Raw genomic sequence first — 21,228 nt, forward strand, 5'->3', positions numbered from 1 at the left:
TAAAAGAAGGCATAGGTGATCAATTTAAGAACCGTGCACTGAACTGGAAGAAAGACTTGAAGCTGATAATTCATGGAATGATGAATGGAAAATACTCGCTGTAGTCAAAACAAACAAATGCAACTTAAAATACTAAACAGATATTATTACATTCCTTCACAGTGGTGCAAAATGGGTGTAAGAGATGATGGTAAATGTGTTAAATGTGGTGCTACTGAAGGAACTCTGCATGTTCTGCTGTGGGAGTGCAAAGAGTTAAAGATCTTTGGGATGGCGTTACAAAGCAAACAACAACTTACATCAATATTGACGTTCCACTCACACCAGAGTCATGTATACTGGGAGATTTGCATGACTTCAGTGGAGACTCTAAAACAATCAAATCTCATCTTTTCTCATGTAGCACAAGTAACTATTCATGAAAATAAAACATATTATTTGCACTTATTAAGAAAGAGGCACCACCTTCTAAGTGAGGGAATTAAACACATTGAAGTTTGGTAATAATCAATGTCATTATCTGGTTTGTAAGTTCAGAATGTTTATTTATATGGAAATGATGACAGAGCTGATTTTTTTAACCTCCTGCTGCCACCACAGATGGTTACGGGTTAGGTAGCTAAGCTAACAGGTTAGCGTAATGGGTCTGAGGCCGGCTTAATGCTCTGAAACTTTGAGGACAAATTCCTTGACACTCCGGGTGGGATCAAGCTACTGGAACCAGAATAACAGAAACACACCAAGTCCTTTCAATAAGCATATCTCACGCTCGGCATGCGAGCTAACAGGGGTGAAGCCCTGATACTGTCTTCTACTAATGCTGTGGATGACAGGCCCACCTGCTCTGAGTACACCGGCACCACTTGGACAGGGGACTCACTGACAGGGTCCAGTCTATTATTAATATAACAAAACATACGTGTCAGTATTAACTCAGTGTCTCAGTCAGCCAAGGTTTGTCTGTTTATTTTAATTCAATGTATATTTCCACATCACACAGGGAACCATAAATAAGCAGCATAAATAACTACTTATGAAACTTTAAATTTCACTCATGAAGAAAGAGGCACAAGTTTCAAAGGAGTGAATTTAATCAAATAGAACTTTGATAACAATCAATCTCATGATCTGGGTTGCGAGTCAGAAAGAATTGATTGTTAGTTTCTGCTTGGAAAAATAAAACAGGCAACGACTACGGCTAACTTCTCCTGCAGCTGATCAACAGTTGCATTCCTTCCTTTTCTTCTATTAATTTATCTTTTATTTATTATTCCCACACATTTTTTATTTCTTTATTACAAAAACAGCAACACGGAAAGTAGGCCCGATGACATTTCCAGCAAGCTAGCATTGTTACAGTTGGGACGCCAGTTTAGCTCAGCGGTTTAATCACACGTCCCATGTACAGAGGCTACAGTCCTCGATGCACGGGCCCGGGTTCGACTCCCACGCTCGGACCTTTGCCGCGTGTCATCCCCACTCTCTCTTCCCCTGTTTTCCGACACTATCCACTGTCCTCTCTCCTTCAATAAAGGCATAAAAAATGTGTTGTTTAACTTGAGGAACTACTTAAAATCACCTTTATTCTGCAACAGAGGCAATATTTTTGAATCCACATGTTCACAGGAGTTCTTGCAGACCTTTCGGAGCAGCAGTGAGTGTTGCTCTGAAAGGTCTGAAACTACTATTCTTTTACGTTAATAAAGCACACAGATTCGTAACTCAGGAGGCAGAGACGTGTTTTCAAAAGAAATCAAATATTTGATTGAATTCATCAAAGATAAAAACACTAAATAAGATGGGACTGGAGCTGTGGGGAAGGAAACAGATGGCTGGACAAGTTCAAAGCTAAACCAAACTAATGAGAATTAAAATGATTCTTTATTATAACAGAATCTAAAAAGGACGATTACAAAAGTTAAAATATAGAGTGACCTTAAAATAGTGAAGCTGCCAGCCCAAAATTAAACTAAACAAAACTGAGCTGAGGCCACAAGTGGAGAGGCAGACTACACTGGAGAGCGCAGGGGTGCTACCACTGACTCACCTCATGTGAAACACAGCAAACCTCACAGTAACGATGGTGCAGTCTGTTGGTGTCCCAGTGCTCTTAACTGGCATGCAATAGGTGCAGGGACCTCATCATGGGTGCCTCGTCTCCCAACAAAGTGACTCTCAGCTCCTGTAAGAAAAAGAACTAATACAAAAAGAATTAACAACCAAACAGAAGAAACACAACAAACCCAGTTGGTTAAAAGGCAAAGTAACTCGAATAAACCGACTAATGAAGAAAATGTTTGAAACTATTCCTCAAAGAAATCAACAAGACAGTATAAACAAACAGTTACTCAAACCAAACTAATAAACTAAGGCAAAAAGAGCAAAACAACAAATCTAACCACGTATCATAAGCCGGCAAAAACCAAGAATGAAAAAGGGGCAAAGCAATGAGTATAAAAGGGCAAAAACAGCAGCAGCATTATGGTAGAGCAGCCGAGAATGAAACACTAAACATGAACCAGGCTCGTACTGCTGCCATTTAAATACATGCTGAGCCACCCTACTCACCACCATGAGGCTTCACGAGGGATTATTCAGCAAGGGCAGGGAACCACGGGCCAGAGTACGCTAAGTCACACTGTAAAGCTAAAACATAAACATCTCATTAAAAACCTGTTTAAAAAGAAACTACAACTCAAATGGGATTGTGACATACCTGCAGCAACACCAACAACACAACAGCTCGCCAGACAGGAGCAAGAGCGACTTCACAAGGCCCGCAGTACCTTATATTATCTGATTAGTGTGTCGGTGGAGGAGGAGTCAGGTAAGGGGCTGCGTTCAAAGCTGCCCTGAACATGAAACAATGTTCTTACCGCATGTAAATAAAAAAGAAAAGGAAAAAGGACAGTATTTCAAGTGATGGCAGCCAAACGATGAGGAAGGATGATGTGTATGTGGTTGGAACGATCGCTGTAACCCAAACAAACAGGATTTTCAAGGATCTACATGTGGTAGGAAAGTTTGTTGGAGAAAAAGTCAGATCTGTTAGGATAACGAGAAGTGGGATGGTTATCATTGAATGTATGTCGAAGCAGCAGAGAGATAAAGCTCTGAAAACACAAACATGTGAGGACTACAGCAGTGTCACCTGCTTCCCACATGGAGCAGAGGTCAGGAAGAAGGGGGTGCTAAGTGGCGTGCCTCTGTCTGTTGAGGTGGACTCTTTTGGATCTTCCAGGAGTGTGTGAAGCAAGACGAATGACAAGATGTCGAGAAGGAGAGACGGAGGACACTACATCAGTGTGTTTGTCTTTAGAAGGAGAATTGCCTGAGAGAGTGTATCTTGATTACGTGTGCTACAGAGTGAGGCCGTATGAGAAAGCTCCTCTCAGGTGCTCCTGCTGTCAGGAGGACGGACATGTTGCTGCTGTGTGTAGAGGAATCAGAAGATGTGGGGAAAACAACTGTTATGACAGTAACTGTAAAGTAGAGAAAGATCAGGCAACGTGCCTTCACTGCAAGGGAAATCACTTCACAGGGTGTACACAGTGTCCAAAAAGACTGAAGGAGGAGAGAGTGAATAGGATCAGAGCTGAGAGGGGACTGTCACACGCTGAAGCTGTGAGAAGGATGGAGAGAACTGATGAAGTGATGGCTGTGCAAAAGGAAGAGGAGACGGTTGAGTCTGGGTTATAGAATGGGATATGTCATGAAAGGGGATCACGTTGGGTGGACAATGTCAATATTTTACAGTGTAAAACTGAAACAATCCAGTAGGTGGTGGTGATGTAATGATTATGGATTATGGAGAAGAAGAAAGCAGGAAGGAGACACAGCAGCAGGTTACTCAAAGGAAAAGAGAAAATAATTCATAGAATCTAATTAAAGCAATGACAAAGCAATGTACATTTTTGTGTACTATCACACGTGCTGTTCAAAATCTCAGAGCTGAACTTCCTCGAGGCAGGATGGGTGGAGTAACTCACATGCTGTGTTCCAAATGCAGTACTATACTAGCAGTACGTACTGATTTGGCCAACATGTAGTATGCACTATGCAAACAAAAGCTAAATGTGCAGTATGCCAAAAATACCCGGATGTCGTACTGAATCGGAGAAAATCTCTAGTATGCATCGGACCAGTCTACCTCTTCTTCTTCTTCTTCTTCTCTCTGAGATTATGGCGGATTGCAACCAACGTTAAAAGGTGCATACCGCCACCTACTATACCGGAGTGTGTAACATCATGGGCTGATACTGTACCTCAGGTTAAGTAACATAATAAATCAATTAATTAATTAAAAAATGATAGAAAACAAATAAATACAAAATACAAAGGAATAATATTCTTATATCCTACGATACAGTCCTGTTTCTCTCAGAAACATAATGAGTGCTTTGCCACGTTTACATTTTCACCCATCTCTAAAATCCCTTCCAAATTCCATCCCCGTCCTAACCTACCGATCTTGACATGCAATATGTTTCTCTCTGCATTATATTTCTGACACATCATAAAGACATGTCCAACATTCTCAGGAACATCACATGCATCACACTTATCTGAACCACACTTTTCCATTAAATAAAGAGTTGATTTCAATCCAGTACGTCCAAATCTTAACCTTGCTACTGCCACTTCCTCTTTTCTGCACTTCCCTTTATATGACTTAACCTTAATTGGTTTTTGTATGTTATAATAGTGCCTCCCTTTGACATCCATGTCCCACTTCTTCTGCCACGAGTCCCTCACTGCCGTTCTTATTAGTGATTTGGCTTCCCCTTTTCCAAAAGGAACTTTCAATATTTTATCTTCATCTCATTTCAATGCTCTCTTTGCAATCTTATCTGCTCTTTGGTTACCCTCCACCCCAGCATGAGCAGGAACCCAGCAACACTGTACATTAGTTCCAATCCTTTGCAGTCTCAGCATTATTGTAGATATTTCCATCAATAAATCATCTCTTATTGTTTCTTTAGAATTCAGGCTGCTGAGTGCTGCAGTAGAATCTGAACAGACGACGACTCTCTCTGGCCTTACCTCTTCTACCCATTGTAATCCTAAAATTATAGCAACTATTTCTGCTGTATACACAGACAAGCAATCATTCATTCTTTTACATCTAACTATATCAAATTCTGGTATAAACACTCCTGATCCTACAAGTCCACTTCCTGGATCTTTAGATCCATCAGTAAATATCTGCATAAAGTTATAATATTTACTTTGAATATACTTTTGAACAATGTGTCCAACGTTAACCATATTTCTTTCACTCCACACCTTCTTCTGCTCTACAAGTTTCATGTCCACGTTTGGCACTGGAAATATCCATGGAGGAACATTACCCCACAGTGTACTTGGTCCATACTCTAGTCTATTTAAACCAGATTCTTCTGCCGTTTTATTGATCTTCCAACCAAATCCTTGACCTTTGTGTGGTTGTGAATATTCCCAACAATTACACAGCACCTTTGTTGTAGGTTGTTCCTCTCCAGCTCCCTTTAACTTAACCCAATATGCCAGCGACAACTTTGTGCGTCTGAGATATAATGGTAGTTCATCAGTTTCCACCAGCACTGCATTTGTAGGAGTTGATCTGATTGCACCAATACTCATTGTAAGAGCTCTAAACTGTATTTTGTCTAATTTTTCCAATATGCTCTTGGCTGCTGCTCCATACACCACACATCCATAATCAATACAACATTGCATTAATGCCTGATATATATCCAGTAGTGACTGTCTGTCTGCTCCCCATTCATGACCACAAACTGATCTCATGAGACTCAGTACTTTTTTACATTTTGTTTCAACCTGCTTCACGTGATTCCTCCAGACACATTTCTCATCAAAGCACAAACCTAAATATTTGAACTCTTTTACTCTTTCCATATTTTGTCCATATAACTTAAGTTGTATCTGCTCTACACTTTTCCTTTTAGTAAAGAACATGTAACATGACTTTTCAACTGACATCTTGAGTCCCCAGTCATAAGAGCATTTTTCAACCTTCATTATCGCCCTCTGAATGCTAGTGGTTACATGTTTAATGTTTTCCCCCCCTCTTCCATATAGCCCCATCATCTGCAGAAAGCGATGACCCAATATCTCCATCAACATTCATCAACAATGTTAAACAAAATAGGGCTAATAGCACTACCTTGTGGTATTCCTTTAACAAGATCATAATCATCTGAAACAGCATCTCCAACTTTAACATGGAATGTCCGGTTAGACAAGAAATCGAACACCCAGTTGTATAGCCTACCGCCACCACCCATCTTACTCATTTTAATCAGTAGCCCTTCTCTCCACATGGAATCATAAGCTTTCTCATATCAAAATATACTATAGCCATAACCTCTTTCACACTAATGGCTCTTTCTGCCTCATTACTAACCTTCACTAAAGCATCTAGTGTAGACCTGCCTCTTCGGACACCACTTTGATATGCACATAATAATCCTCTTTGTTCTAACCAATATGATAGTCTATGAACTATGACCTTTTCCAACCATTCACTTAAATGAGATGTAAGTGCTATAGGCCTGTCATTTCCTGCATTAGCCGGGTCTTTGCCAGGCTCACTAAAGGGTAGTATCAAAGCACTTTTCCAGCTGCCAGGCATTACACCTTCTCTCCATATCTTATTAAATAGGTTTAATATAATTTCCATGACTTCATCTGGTCATTGTCTAAACATAGCACAGCACAGTTGATCTTGTCCTGGAGCTGTATATCCACTTCCCTCTAAGGCCCTTTTCAACTCAAACAAAGTAAAGTCTAAAGTCTAATGCCGACCCCTCACTGTGCTTCTTCTTTGTTACATCAGCATTGGCTCTTAAAATGTCAGCTTTTTGTCGCTGATGTGTTTCATCTAGGTGATTGCCACTGTGAACACTTGCAAACTTCTTTCCCAATAGATCCGCTTTTTCCTTATTTGTAACTGCCATATTGTCTCCATCTATCAATGCTGGGATTTTAACAGATTTCCTTTTCCCACTCGTCTTTTTAATCAGAGCCCAAATGTCACCCAACTCTATTTCCTTGCCAATAGAGGAGCAGAACTGCCTCCATGAATTCTTCTTAGATGACTTAATTATTCTCCGTGCCACAGCTCTCTTCCTTTGATAGTCTATCAAAGCATCTTGACTCAAATGCTTTCTCAAGGCTTTGAATGCACCATTTCTTTCTTTAATAGCATGTTTGCATTCATCATTCCACCATGGAACCAATTTCTTTTTCCCATTCACTGTGCTCTTGGGAATGCATGTTGATGCAGCACTAATAATCATGGACTTCACTGCTCCTGTACAGCTATCGACATCACCCTCCGTCACTATTCTTTGAGCAGACTCAATGCAACATTCTTTGAATTTTCCCCAGTCAGCTTTAGAAAAACACCATCGTTGTATTACATTACCTTCCTGTATGACACGTTTTGGACTAGTTGGACCCAAAGTTGCGGACACAGACACAGTAGCAGGTTAAGGAACAGTCTATTAATTTATGAGAGGCAAAAATATACAAAAATATCACCGAGCACAAAGTAGCAAACAAAACTCCAGGTGGTGTGGCAGGAGACGTGCTGACCAGGAAATGCAGGAGCATGCAGCAACACAAAAACACTCTTCAGCGGCAGTGAGGCACACACTAGGAAAAACACGAGAGAAAAGATATTAGAAAAACACTTACAAAAAACCACACTGGAGAAAACTCACGTATGCGAAACAACACTAGAAGCAAGAGCTCTACGGAACAGGACGGAATTATCTGGCAAGGAAGTGGAGTGAGGACCAAGCTTTTATAGAGGAGTGGACTGCTGCTGGATGAGAACCAGGTGTGTGCTCAGCTGCAGCTCAGGACACAGAAAGTAGGTCAGCCACGCCCCCTGCCACACCACTGCAAACTGAGGGAAAGGGAAATAAAGCAGAACAAACCAAAACACAAAAAACACCAAAATAAAAGTAACAACAACTACAACCATGACACTGTACATACATATCAAAATTCACAGAGCATATTATAGGAAAGTGATCGCTCCCTATATTATTGTCATTCTTTATATGCACCTCTCTAGCTTGTCTTTGAACAGGGCATCCTCCAAAAGCAGCGCTATGTTCACCAACATCTGATTTTTACATCTTGTCCACATTTTCCAGAGTCATGTTCTCCTCCACATCTTAGCTTTCCTTTACATTGGCCTGCTGTATGTCCCATTCTTTGACACATTTATGTTCATTAATTGAACAGAGAAATCATCCATCCATCCATCCAATCATCTGTACCGCCATCCACTCAGCCTGTACTCATTAAATGGTTCAATGGCTCTTGGATCCCTGTGTTTTAATGTGCACACCAGATACAAGTTCCATGATGCAGCTTTTATTACAGACAAACTTACTTACACTCGCTAAGTTTAGTGATCGTCTTTTTCAAGTGCGTTTAAACTCATTCTAAACCGAACACACAAACGGTCTGAAGTCATTTTAAGAGACTGTGAATGAAAATAAGTGAACATGTGACAATGATGTTTGTGTGTAAGCATGAACCCTTTTACTGTGTGGCTGTGACTCCACACAGTGATGCATGTGTATATGTCCTCTAAGTGCATGTGTGAATTTCAGGACTAATAACTAACAGAGGATTCATACAGTGTCTTTTTCTTCTTCTTCTTTTTGTCTTTATGATATTTACACTCTGCTTGCTTCTATATAATTGTAACTCCCAGCCGAATTAAGCAAGCCTGGACTGATGGTCTAATTGCTGTTTATTTGCGACAATCTTCTTAACAACATACATGGACCAACCTCATGATATATTTAGTGTCTGAATCTTGATCTGCAGTAAGAAAACCTTTTTTATAAATGTAGTTGAGAGGAATTACAAAGTATAAAATAAAATCCTGCAGCCACTCAAAAGGAAAAAGATGAAACTGAAAGCAAAACCTGAGTAAATAATGAAGAAATGTTTTGTGTTTTCTCCGTATAGAATTTTGTCCTTGAGGCTCACAAATCACTTCTCTGGGTGCGTCACACACAGAACAACACAAGATATGTGACACAAAACACAGAAACATCCCACACACAGCAGAGAGCATGAAGGATGTGTGATTTAAGAACAGACAGAGAGCTCGTCTGACTTCAGCTGGAGGTTTGCTGGTGTGGACAGCAGGTGGCGCCGCTGCACCAACAACGAGCCCAGACATAAACATCAGTGTGTTTTTGTCTTCTCTGCACTCAGACAGACACACAGGGAGACAAACTGGGATCAAACCTGTGACACGGACGCAACTCAGAAACATCAACATAAATATCAGGAAGCTTTGACGTTTTATTAACCTCTTCACATCCACTTTTCTCCTCTTGTCTCCCCTTAAGGAGCTGTTTGGAGATTTTGAGGGACTTGAACTTTACCTGAGAACATCTACTTGGTGCTTGTGCCCAATAAATTCAGCAGGAAGTGTTGTATTTTTGACTCCTCTACGTTTATTTCAAAGCTCTACTTTCAAGTTACTTCATAGATGAACATTTTAAATACAAACATGTGATCAGTTAACATATGATGCATTAGTTCAGATAAAATCCACCCGAACTCTACCTGGACAAACTACAACAATAAAGTAACTCCTACATTATGATATATCAACAATAATGATCCACTAACATAAGAACACAACACTGCCCTGTGAGTACTTTTACTTTGAAATTCAAGTCTTTTGTACTTTAATAAAGTCACAATGAGAAGGCAGGTGCTTAACCTTAACAGAGTATTTTTGGTACTGAGAACATGATGTCATCACTTCCCTTAATACTATTTAAAGCTCCACATACAGTTTGATCAGTTTGGGTTCTCTTTGTTGGTTCTTGTTCTTCTTCAATCCGGATCTGATTCTTCTCTTATTGTTTGAGTCAAAACGTAAACCAACTTTTATTTTTATTCTTGACATGAACATCAAAATAAATCTGAATTGTCCTCTTTGTATTTATTAACTTCTTAGATTAATGATAGAAGTATCTGCCACCACAAACAGATCAGTGTTAGTTCTAGGATCAGCTCTGAAATCCTCTCTGGGTTTGTCTACACGTGAACACGTTCTTGTCGTCTTTTGTCTGTAATCTGAGATCAACCAGAATCTATCACTGTCACTGAAATCTCAACACCTGGTCGTCTCATTTAGAATGAGGACTTTGGTTAGTGTGTCAGCTTTGTGATGAACAACTCCATTTCCCATGAGTCCTTAAACGTATCTCCTTGCTAGCGCCCATGTGACATGTAGTTTAACTTTCCTTCACTTTAGTTCTGAGCAAATGAGCAGAGTGTGTGTGATGAGTGTTGGTACAGCATGGTAACAGGGCTGCAGCATTACACACACAGACACACATCAAACAAACTTCTCACACATTAAATACTAATTCACAGCATTTCAAACTGTCATCTCTGAAAAAGCCAGCAAGTCTTGTTCACAGGAGTTCTTGCAGACCTTTCAGAGCAACACTCACTGCTGCTCCGAAAGGTCTGCAAGAACTCCTGTGAACATGTGGATTCAAAAATATTGCCTCTGTTGCAGAATAAAGGTGATTTTAAGTAGTTCCTCAAGTTAAACAACACATTTTGTATGCCTCTATTGAAGGAGAGAGGACAGTGGATAGTGTCGGAAACAGGGGAAGAGAGAGTGAGGATGACACGCGGCAAAGGGCCGAGGGTGGGAGTCAAACCCGGGCCCGTGCATCGAGGACTGTAGCCTCTGTAGATGGGACGTGTGATTAAACCGCTGAGCTAAACTGGCGTCCCAACTGTAACAATGCTAGCTTGCTGGAAATGTCATCGGGCCTATTTTCCGTGTTGCTGTTTTTGTAATAAAGAAATAAAAAATGTGTGGGAATAATAAATAAAAGATAAATTAATAGAAGAAAAGGAAGGAATGCAACTGTTGATCAGCTGCAGGAGAAGTTAGCCGTAGTCGTTGCCTGTTTTATTTTTCCAAGCAGAAACTAACAATCAATTCTTTCTGACTCGCAACCCAGATCATGAGATTGATTGTTATCAAAGTTCTATCTGATTAAATTCACTCCTTTGAAACTTGTGCCTCTTTCTTCATGAGTGAAATTTAAAGTTTCATAAGTAGTTATTTATGCTGCTTATTTATGGTTCCCCGTGTGATGTGGAAATATACCGGAGGTTCACCATTGTATTGAAATAAACAGACAAACCTTGGCTGACTGAGACACTGAGTTAATACTGACACGTATGTTTTGTTATATTAATAATAGACTGGACCCTGTCAGTGAGTCCCCTGTCCAAGTGGTGCCGGTGTACTCAGAGCAGGTGGGCCTGTCATCCACAGCATTAGTAGAAGACAGTATCAGGGCTTCACCCCTGTTAGCTCGCATGCCGAGCGTGAGATATGCTTATTGAAAGGACTTGGTGTGTTTCTGTTATTCTGGTTCCAGTAGCTTGATCCCACCCGGAGTGTCAAGGAATTTGTTCTCAAAGTTTCAGAGCACTAAGCCGGCCTCAGACCCACTGCGCTAACCTGTTAGCTTAGCTACCTAACCCGTAACCATCTGTGGTAACAGTAGGAGGTAAAAAAAAATCAGCACTGTCATCATTTCAATATAAATAAACATTCTGAACTTACAAACCAGATAATGACATTGATTATTACCAAACTTCAATGTGTTTAATTCCCTCCCTTAGAAGGTGGTGCCTCTTTCTTAATAAGTGCAAATAATATGTTTTATTTTCATGAATAGTTACTTGTGCTACATGAGAAAAGATGAGATTTGATTCTTCTAGAGTCTCTACTGAAGTCATGCAAATCTCCCAGTATACATGACTCTGGTGTGAGTGGAACGTCAATATTGATGTAAGTTGTTGTTTGCTTTGTAACGCCATCCCAAAGATCTTTAACTCTTTGCACTCCCACAGCAGAACATGCAGAGTTCCTTCAGTGGCACCACATTTAACACATTTACCATCATCTCTTACACCCATTTTGCACCACTGTGAAGGAATGTAATAATATCTGTTTAGTATTTTAAGTTGCATTTGTTTGTTTTCAGTACAGCGAGTATTTTTCTATTCATCATTCCATGAATTATCAGCTTCAAGTCTTTCATCCAGTTCAGTGCACGGTTCTTAAATTGATCACCTATGCCTTCTTTTAATGTTGTGTGAAAGATTTCAACTCTATTCTGAACACGTCTTTCTGAGGCAGCTTTGAAGTGTGTTCATGAAACATCATCGACTCACCATATTTCCTGTAAATGGAGAGGGGAGGAGCAACCTGATCACGGGATACAGGCTCAACAGGGCTGGAACATGAAAGTGAAAGTGTTCCGTCACTTCACGACGGAGCAGACTCCACCATTTTGAATCGATGGCGCAGGAGACAAAACTGAAGGCTGAGGCAGGGTGAGTGTTAATAAACATTTGTATCATTTGACTGTTAAAGTCTCTGAGTCACTTTTCCACCTGTGGACTGTAGAGGAAAGAGAACTTAGAGTAAACTCGAAAGTTTGTTTCATCTGTGGACACAAAGTGTTGATTGAGATAGAAAGAGAGATAAAGAACACTGAGCAGGTGGAGCGCTGACTGGTTTTATTAAACTGTATACTGTTGTGTGTGTGTGTGTGTGTGTGTGTGTGTGTGTGTGTGTGTGTGTTACTTCCTGTTCTCTCGTTCTAGCGTGTGACTCTTGCACAGACGTGTGTTTTCTCAATAAGATGAGTGTTTGTGTGGAGGAAGAGGAGGACAGAGCAGAGTCTGGAGTATCCAGCTGTCTGTCTCTGAAGAGTGACCGGTCCAAAGGTTATCCTCCAGCCTTCAGTAATGAACCTGGACCCTCAGACACAAAGTAAGAGACTGTTGATACTGTAAACTGACCTGACAGACGACGATGCATTGACGATGAGTACTAGATGCTTTGCTAATACATTTATATTAATGATGCAGAAACTGTTCTACAAAAAAAACTGTTTTATATCCACAAACTTCTGATGATTTTCCTGCAGGAAAACACTTGAAATCTCCATTTCAGAATTTATACCTCCAGAAAATATAGGATTCATTACTGTTCAAAATCTGCTTCAAATGTTTCATTAATTTTTTATGTTTTTACTCAGAATATTGTGTTGGTTTGTGCAATATTAAACATATCTTTTTGATATTTATTTTTCTGGTTTGTTGTTTTGTCTTTAGTGTACGACTGTTGGTTACATGTAGTTTAAAGTTGTTTGCAGCTGTGTCTGTGTGCAGCTCTGTTACCCAGGGTGAACTTCCCTCTGGGACAGTTGACTTGTCTTATCTTTAACTCACTGCTTGTGTAAAACATGGTGACGAAATGTTATCAGGACACTAAATGGCTGCTGTCAGTTGCCATCTGGAGGAAAGATGTACTCTAACTATTGGACAGAGTAAACTGTTATCTACTGCTGAGGTGAAACAATTATTATAACTGTTGTTACTGTTATACAACAAAACATTTATATGATTCATTTCAGTTCATTTGTTCCTCTTAGTATCAGTGACAGCTGTCAGTCACCTTAAACAGCTGTCAACTAATCTAAGAAGAAGAATACAAACCTTTCAATCTCCTATTTATCAACAGCAGCAGTAGAATTGAAGATTTTATCAAGGACTCGTGATATAAATAAAAACATCTTGTGTGTTGCAGAGTTCAGCCCAACAGACAGAGAGCAGAGTCTGCAGTATCCAGCTGTCTGTCTCTGAAGAGTGACCGGTCCAAAGGTCGTCCTCCAGACTTCAGTAATGAACCTGGACCCTCAGACACAAAGTAAGAGACTGTTGTTACTGTAAACTGACCTGACAGACGACGATGCATTGAGGATGAATACTAAATGTTTTGCTAATGGATTTATATTCATGGTGCAGAGTTATTACTGCAGAAACTGTTTCAAACTAAGGTGGATATATTTTGAGTTTGAGAATAATATAATCATATCATAAAATAATAATTTAGTGATTATTATTGCTGAGTTTTCTGTGTTATGAAGTGTTACTTTCATTGCATGCTGGGATATATGTAAATAAAGTAAGAACAGGAGGAACAATCAGAAACTTGTTGCAGTTACAATGTGGTTAGAAAACGTAAAGAAAAGACTTCATGTGTTTAAATGTGTTTATTCAGGATGAGGAGCACAGCAGGCTCTGAGACTCAGTGAGTGTTGTTGTTCAACTAGAGAGAAAGACACAAACATCTCATATGAAACACTGCAGCACACTGACATCATTGTATTTGTGATAGTACTACAGAAGACATGAAGAGACTGAAACAAAGGCACCTGTCTGGACTTGAACCTGTGACACCTCTGTGACATGCTGTGTGTCTGAGCCTGCTGCTCTACCTCAGTTTAATTTAGGCCACTTCTGACCTCAGTTCAAACATCACTGAGTCAAGCTGAGCCGCCCACAGTGACTGTAAAACAGTGAAGCACATAATCAGCTGTCTTTAATGGAAGGCTTTTACTGTGAAGCAGCTGCAGGAAGTGTTGAGTTTGTATTAATAACAAACTACAGGCAGATCACACAATGTTTAATAAGACTGTCTGATAGGAAAGCAGTTAATTAATGACAAACACTTTTACTGCTCTCTGTGAGCTATCACAGCTTCTAGACTGTGTCGATCACATGGTGATATTTTTCTACCAAATTCAACAAATCGTTTTAGTCATGAAGAAATGTGTTCACAGAGAGAAGAAGAGGAGCCATGTTTCTGTGGAGGAGCAGCCGTCCTGCTGTGCTGTGTGTCAGGACGTTCTGAAGGATCCAGTCTCTACCAGCTGTGGACACTGGTTCTGCAGACAGTGCCTCACCTCATACTGGGACCAGTCTGGTTCATCAGGAGACTCCTCCTGTCCCCAGTGTGGAAAAAGATCCAGAACAACACCTGGACTGCAGACAGCCAGTGAGACCAGCACTTTACAAAGTAAGACCGTCCATCAGTCTGCTGATGTCATCGTGTCTGAAAACACGGCTTGTTGTTTTAATACAGAGACATTTGTTGTGTCATTCAGCACCAACATTAAGATCTTTATAAATACCATTACAAATGAACTGATGTGTTCTGCTCCAGCATACATATCTGCTCTGTGTCACTCGTCCCGTGTTCTCCTTTGAGGAAAAATCTGAACCCAAAACAAATGTATATTTAACATAGCGGCTAAGCCTAAACTTAAAAGTCACTGAGGTGCTACATAGACAGGCTAAAGTGAATAAGTGACGCGCTCACGGTTGTAACTCTCCTGTGCGTATGGTGAAATAAGATAGTCCAGTATCTTCCTTTGGTTATTGGAACATTTATTTCTCCGTGAATGGTCTTTGTCACAATCAAGATAACAACACTTCCCGTAAACATTTACACATTCACTTTCAGTCGCGTTACCTTCAGCCTGTTGTAGTGGTCGAAAAACTGTGTGCTCCTCCGTCTAGCAACACCTAACACCTGAGAGAAAGTTCCCGCATATGAAGTGGTTTACCTTAACCCGAGAGGGACACCTGCTGGAGCCATTTGTGTACAACACTTTACCCTTCAACATGGCTCCTACAAACATGTTGTGATTGAATTTTTCAGCTCCTGAGGTTTCTGTCTGATATAAACATTTCCTGTTGCTGCTGCTTCACATGAAATCTTCCATCAGCACACTTTTTAACTTTTTAATATCGTAGCTCGCCTACTTAAAACCCCATGTTCAACAAACCATCTGAAAATGAAATAAAATGTGTAAACCTAATAAAGATAGGCTAAATATTATCCAATATTAGCAGTGAAGTTTCCCCCCCCTCTCCGGTCACTGTCGCAGCATGAAGTAAACAGTAGGACCTGAATGCTGTCGGGTGTCAAGTTTGCAGAACAAAAATCAGGAGAAGCAGCAGTGAGACACTTCTCAATAGAGTTAAAGAAAAAGTAAGACTGCACGAAAGCTCAGAGTCTCTGACCGTCAGTTGATGAGGATGAAGGATAAAGAAACTTACACCACAGTGAGTGACAGGAGGGACGGGAAGGACTTTGCTGCTGGTGCTGCTTTAGATGGTAATTAAGTTTTAAAAACGATGATAATCAACGTGTTTTCTGCGTCTCTCAAGATGTACTGTAAGCATTAAAGTGCTCCTAAGTCATTATTCAAACAGGGGTCTAAAACTGTCTTAAAACTGTGTAATCTTTGTCATTTAAGAAGCAACAATATAAGTAACAATAGCCTGACAATAAAGCTTACTTATACTTCACTAAAATCAGCATAAATAAAAACACAAAAGATACATGGTGGTAATACCGCATACCGCTCGGTTGAGCCGTCCTAAATCACCGCAGGGTAAATTCCTTCACCGCGACAGCCCTACCAGCGGGAGGATTTTATTTTGCAGCAGCTATAGGAAATGTAGTGTATTTGTTACAGAGATTGTCAGTGCTTTGTTAGTGGTTCCAATCATTCAAAGAAGGTCTACACAACAAGATGTGAACATCGTCTGCATGATTTTATCAGTGCATCAGTTTTAAATATTGCAGTGATGAAGAAACAGCCACAGTGAGCTGTTTAGATGAAGCGCTGCAGACGAGCTGCTGAGGATCAACCTGTTCTCTCTGCTGTCAATCAAACACGTTCACTGACACACAGTCAGAGGCTGATTTGGACTCAACTTTAACACTTTATATTTTCTTATATTGATCTTTTTTAGTAACAAGATAATCACCAGATTGTCAAATGTTCTTGTTTCGTCTCATTTTGTTCTCTGTTTTGTGAAAGGTGGTCAGCAGGAGGTTTTCGATCAACATAAGATCAGTCTGAGGAGGAGATGTGAACGTGTGACTGAAGGAACTGATGAACCAGGAAGTGGAACCCTCCTCAAAAGAATCTACACTGAGCTCTACATCACTGAGGGACAGAGTGAAGAGGTTAACACCCAACATGAGGTTAGACAGCTTGAGACAGCTTCCAAGAGGAAGACCCTCCATGACACTCCAATCAAGTGCCACGAAATCTTTAAATCCTTACCTGACCAACAGAGAGACATCAGAGTGGTCCTGACGAACGGCGTCGCTGGTGTTGGAAAAACCTTCTCAGTGCAGAAGTTCACTCTGGACTGGGCAGAGGGCTCGGAAAACCAAGATGTCAGTCTGCTGATTCTGCTTTCCTTCAGGGAGCTGAACTTGATCAAAGACGAGCAGTACAGTCTTCTCAAGCTGCTCCATGTTTTCCATCCAGCATTACAGAAGGTCACAGCAGAGACGCTCGCTGTCTGTAAACTGTTGTTCATCTTTGACGGCCTGGATGAAAGCAGGCTTTCACTGGACTTCACCAACAATCAGGTTGTGTCTGACGTCTCACAGGAGTCATCAGTCAACGTCCTGTTGATGAATCTCATCGAGGGGAATCTGCTTCCCAAGGCTCTCGTCTGGATAACTTCCCGACCTGCAGCAGCCAATCAGATCCCTCCTACGTGTGTTGACAGGTTAACAGAAGTCCGAGGCTTCACTGACTCCCAGAAGGAGGAGTACTTCAGGAGGAGATTCAGCGATGAAGAGCTGTCCAGCAGAATCATCTCACACATGAAGACATCCAGGAGCCTCCACATCATGTGTCTAATCCCAGTCTTCTGCTGGATCACTGCGACAGTTCTGGAGCACATGTTGACCACAGGCCAGAGAGGAGAGCTGCCCAAGACCCTGACTGACATGTACTCACACTTCCTGCTGGTTCAGACCAAGAGGAAGAAGCAGAAGTATGATGAGGGACATCAGGTGAGTCCTCAGGAGCTGATGGAGGCTGACAGGGAAGTTCTTCTGAAGCTGGGGAGGCTGGCGTTTGAACATCTGGAGACAGGAAACATCATGTTCTACCAAGAAGACCTGGAGCGCTGTGGTCTGGATGTCACAGAGGCCTCGGTGTACTCAGGAGTTTGTACTGAGATCTTTAAAAGAGAGTGTGTGATCTTCCAGAAAACAGTCTACTGCTTTGTTCATCTGAGCGTTCAAGAGTTTCTGGCTGCAGTCTACATGTTCCACTGTTACACAAACAGCAACACACAAGTACTGAAGGCTTTCCTAAAAGAGAACAAACACATCTATGATAGACAGTTCTCATCCCTGGATGACGTTCTGAGGCATGCCATGATGAAATCCCTTCAAAGTAAGAATGGTCACCTGGACCTGTTTGTTCGTTTCCTTCATGGCCTCTCTCTGAAGTCCAACCAGAGACTCTTAGGAGGCCTGCTGGGCCGGACAGGCAACAGTCCAGAAATCATCCAGAGAGTCATCAACAACCTGAAGGAGATGAACAGTTATAAGATCTCTCCTGACAGAAGCATCAACATCTTCCACTGTCTGACTGAGATGAACGACCACTCAGTACATCAGGAGATCCAAGAGTTCCTGAAGTCAGAGAACAGATCAGAGAAAAAACTCTCTGAGATCCACTGCTCTGCTCTGGCCTACATGCTGCAGATGTCAGAGGAGGTTCTGGATGAGTTGGACCTGCAGAAGTACAACACATCAGAGCAGGGAAGACAGAGACTGATTCCAGCTGTGAGGAACTGCAGAAAGGCTCGGTAAGTCCAGATGTGATTCACATTTTAAATCCGGGTTAATAAGTCGTTTAGTTGTTCAGATATCAACACTATAGAATTATCATTACTCTTAAAATACTGTTCCACTTGTTTATTCATAAATCTATTGTCTTTTGTATTCTGTCACTGACGTTCTTGAGCTGTTTCAGAAGTTTTCAATGCAAAAATGTTGTTTTTCAGTCAGTTTTGTTTCTAGCTGTTAAGTTCATGAAAGAAAAGCTGTTCTATTTATTTCTAATATGTGTTACATTTGACTGTTTTACTATACAGCATTGGTTCATGAAGGCAACATGCAAACCTGTTTAAACACATGAAGGATTTAAGAGTTTGTTGTTGAGGTTTTATCACAGCAGCATTTAATCACAACATATAACAGTATTAAACAGTTATCAGTAAAGTTATTACTACATGAGTAGATTCTACAAGGTGTGCTATATAATCACTGACTATAACCACTATTCTTAAAAGTTTCAAATAAGTTCTGTTTCATTTTCTAAAGCAGATTTCTGAAGACAGAGAGAATTTCTTTCATGCAGTTATTTCTGTCATGTTTCTGTTACTGGTTTTGGATCCATTTCAAAGTGAGGACAGAGGATGTTCGGGGACCAAACACACTCCACTTTATTTTTTCTATTTCTACAGTGCACTTTATTTTGTTTTGTGATGCTCTGTATATATCCAGTATTTCTGTTTTCAAAGCACTTTGTAAACTTGTATCTACAACGTGCTGTAGATAAAGGAGAAGTATTATTAGTGTTATTCAGATTGAGTGTCTCATGTTTGCTGCAGCCACTGTGGCCACAGGTGAAAACTATGGGATCATGTTGAGCGCTGTAACATAGTGATTTGGTAGCACAAGCAGAGAATCGTCATCAAATCTTCAAACTGATTCAGAAATGTTCGTTCCACAACAATATCTATGAACAGTTTGCTAACATGAACTAACATTAGCTTCTGTGAACTGCTGCTCATACGACACAGACTGTCACAGTAACACCCCTGAGTGTGTTGAACCGAGCAGTGGTGCATTTAGTTGCTTATGAATTCCACATTTGAAAGAGGGAGGTTGTGTTACATGGCTGTGTTTTGAAGTGTTTCCTGATATTCTGTTGCTCACAGAAAGAAGCTGACAGGTGTTTCTCTCTCTTGTTGCTGTAGAGAAGAGTAGTAGCAGGAAATGCACAGCTTCCACCAATATTTAAGGTCTGATGAATATCTCAGAACATTATGGTGAAATTCAGACTTTAAGAGATCGTATACACACCAATGTTATTGATCTTAATACTGATACAGTGACAACATCTTTCTGATGACGTCATGGTAACGATAATGAAACCTTACCGGTTTGTTAACTATGTTTGTTTGCTGAATAAGTTCTTCAGATGCTCACAACAGAATGTAGACGACAAAACTTCATGCACTCAGCTGTCATACACATCAAGATGTTTGATTATAATATGATTTAAATATGTACACGTCTAATACTGTTAAAAGGTTCCTTTTGTTTCGATCCCACTTGACAGCAGTCACTGAATTTTCCCACTCATGCACGTGAACCTGAAAGCAGCAGGTAGCCAGCAAAGACAGATCGTCTTTCTCGACTGTAATTGTTAACTAAGTTGTAAAAATGGTTTCTAATCAAGACGTCCTCATGCTAACTCTTTGGAGACAGACATTTTCTCCTCCTTTATCTGCACATTAAAGCAAATCAAAGATGCAAAGTGTGCAGGTACGAGAGGGAGTGAGGAGAATTATTGTTTCATGTCAAACACAGAAAGATAAGATGAGCTGAACCCTGAGGTGAACAGCAAACTTAGATTGTTATTTAGTCTGATGTGTCAAACTGTCATGAAGTAAACACAAAGTGTCTCTTTCATTGTAACATATCATGTAATTTATGTGTCATTACAGACTTTCTGACTGTCGACTGTCAGAGACTCACTGTGAAGTTGTGGCCTCAGCTCTGAAGTCCAACCCCTCCCATCTGAGAGAGCTGGACCTGAGTGACAACAGGCTGCAGGATTCAGGAGTGAAGCTGCTGTCTGCTGGACTGGAGAGTCCAAACTGTAGACTGGAGACTCTGAGGTCAGTTTACTGACTGTAGCATGTAGTTTTTCTTCTGTGTTCAATTCAACTCCTTGACTGAGGTTCAAAGTTTTGGGTGGTTAATCTTCAGGATTGACCTGATCACAGATCTGAAGAAGTGATTTTAAAATGTTCTGTCTTTCCAAATGGCTGAACAACAAGTGAAGAAAAGAAAAGAGATATTCACTGTTTGAAAGTTTCCACACGACTCACATTGGTGTCGATCAGACAGTGAAGATGATGTCAGCACTGACGAGGCTGTAATGTGTGTGAGGGATGTGAACGATGTCGTAGATCTGATGATAGCAGATGAAAACCGGCTGCAGAGAGTTTGAGCTTCTGTGTAAACAGACAGAGAGACAGGGTCGATAAAGAAAAGGGAGTCATGAATGCAGAGCTCAGTAAAGGTGAAGGAAGGAACTGTGATGATCTTCATGGTATCAGAAGCTGACGCCCCACACAGCTGCTGTGGTGTGGTGTGCATCAAAGCAGAGCTAAGAGTAATAAACAGCAGCCTAACAGCGGCCAAAACAACACGACAGAGCAGGATTC

At 40.7% G+C, this 21,228-nt stretch overlaps 1 pseudogene; it reads left to right on the plus strand.

Moving 5' to 3' along the window:
• Window positions 1-20,689, plus strand: part of LOC138590933 (uncharacterized) — a 170,623-nt pseudogene extending 149,934 nt beyond the window's left edge.
• The last annotated feature ends 539 nt before the right edge of the window (window positions 20,690-21,228 follow it).

This window comes from Semicossyphus pulcher, unplaced genomic scaffold (assembly GCF_022749685.1).
Source record: "Semicossyphus pulcher isolate SPU_LCO1_2020_fin unplaced genomic scaffold, fSemPul1.0.p SCAF_14, whole genome shotgun sequence".
Lineage (NCBI taxonomy): Eukaryota > Metazoa > Chordata > Actinopteri > Labriformes > Labridae > Semicossyphus > Semicossyphus pulcher.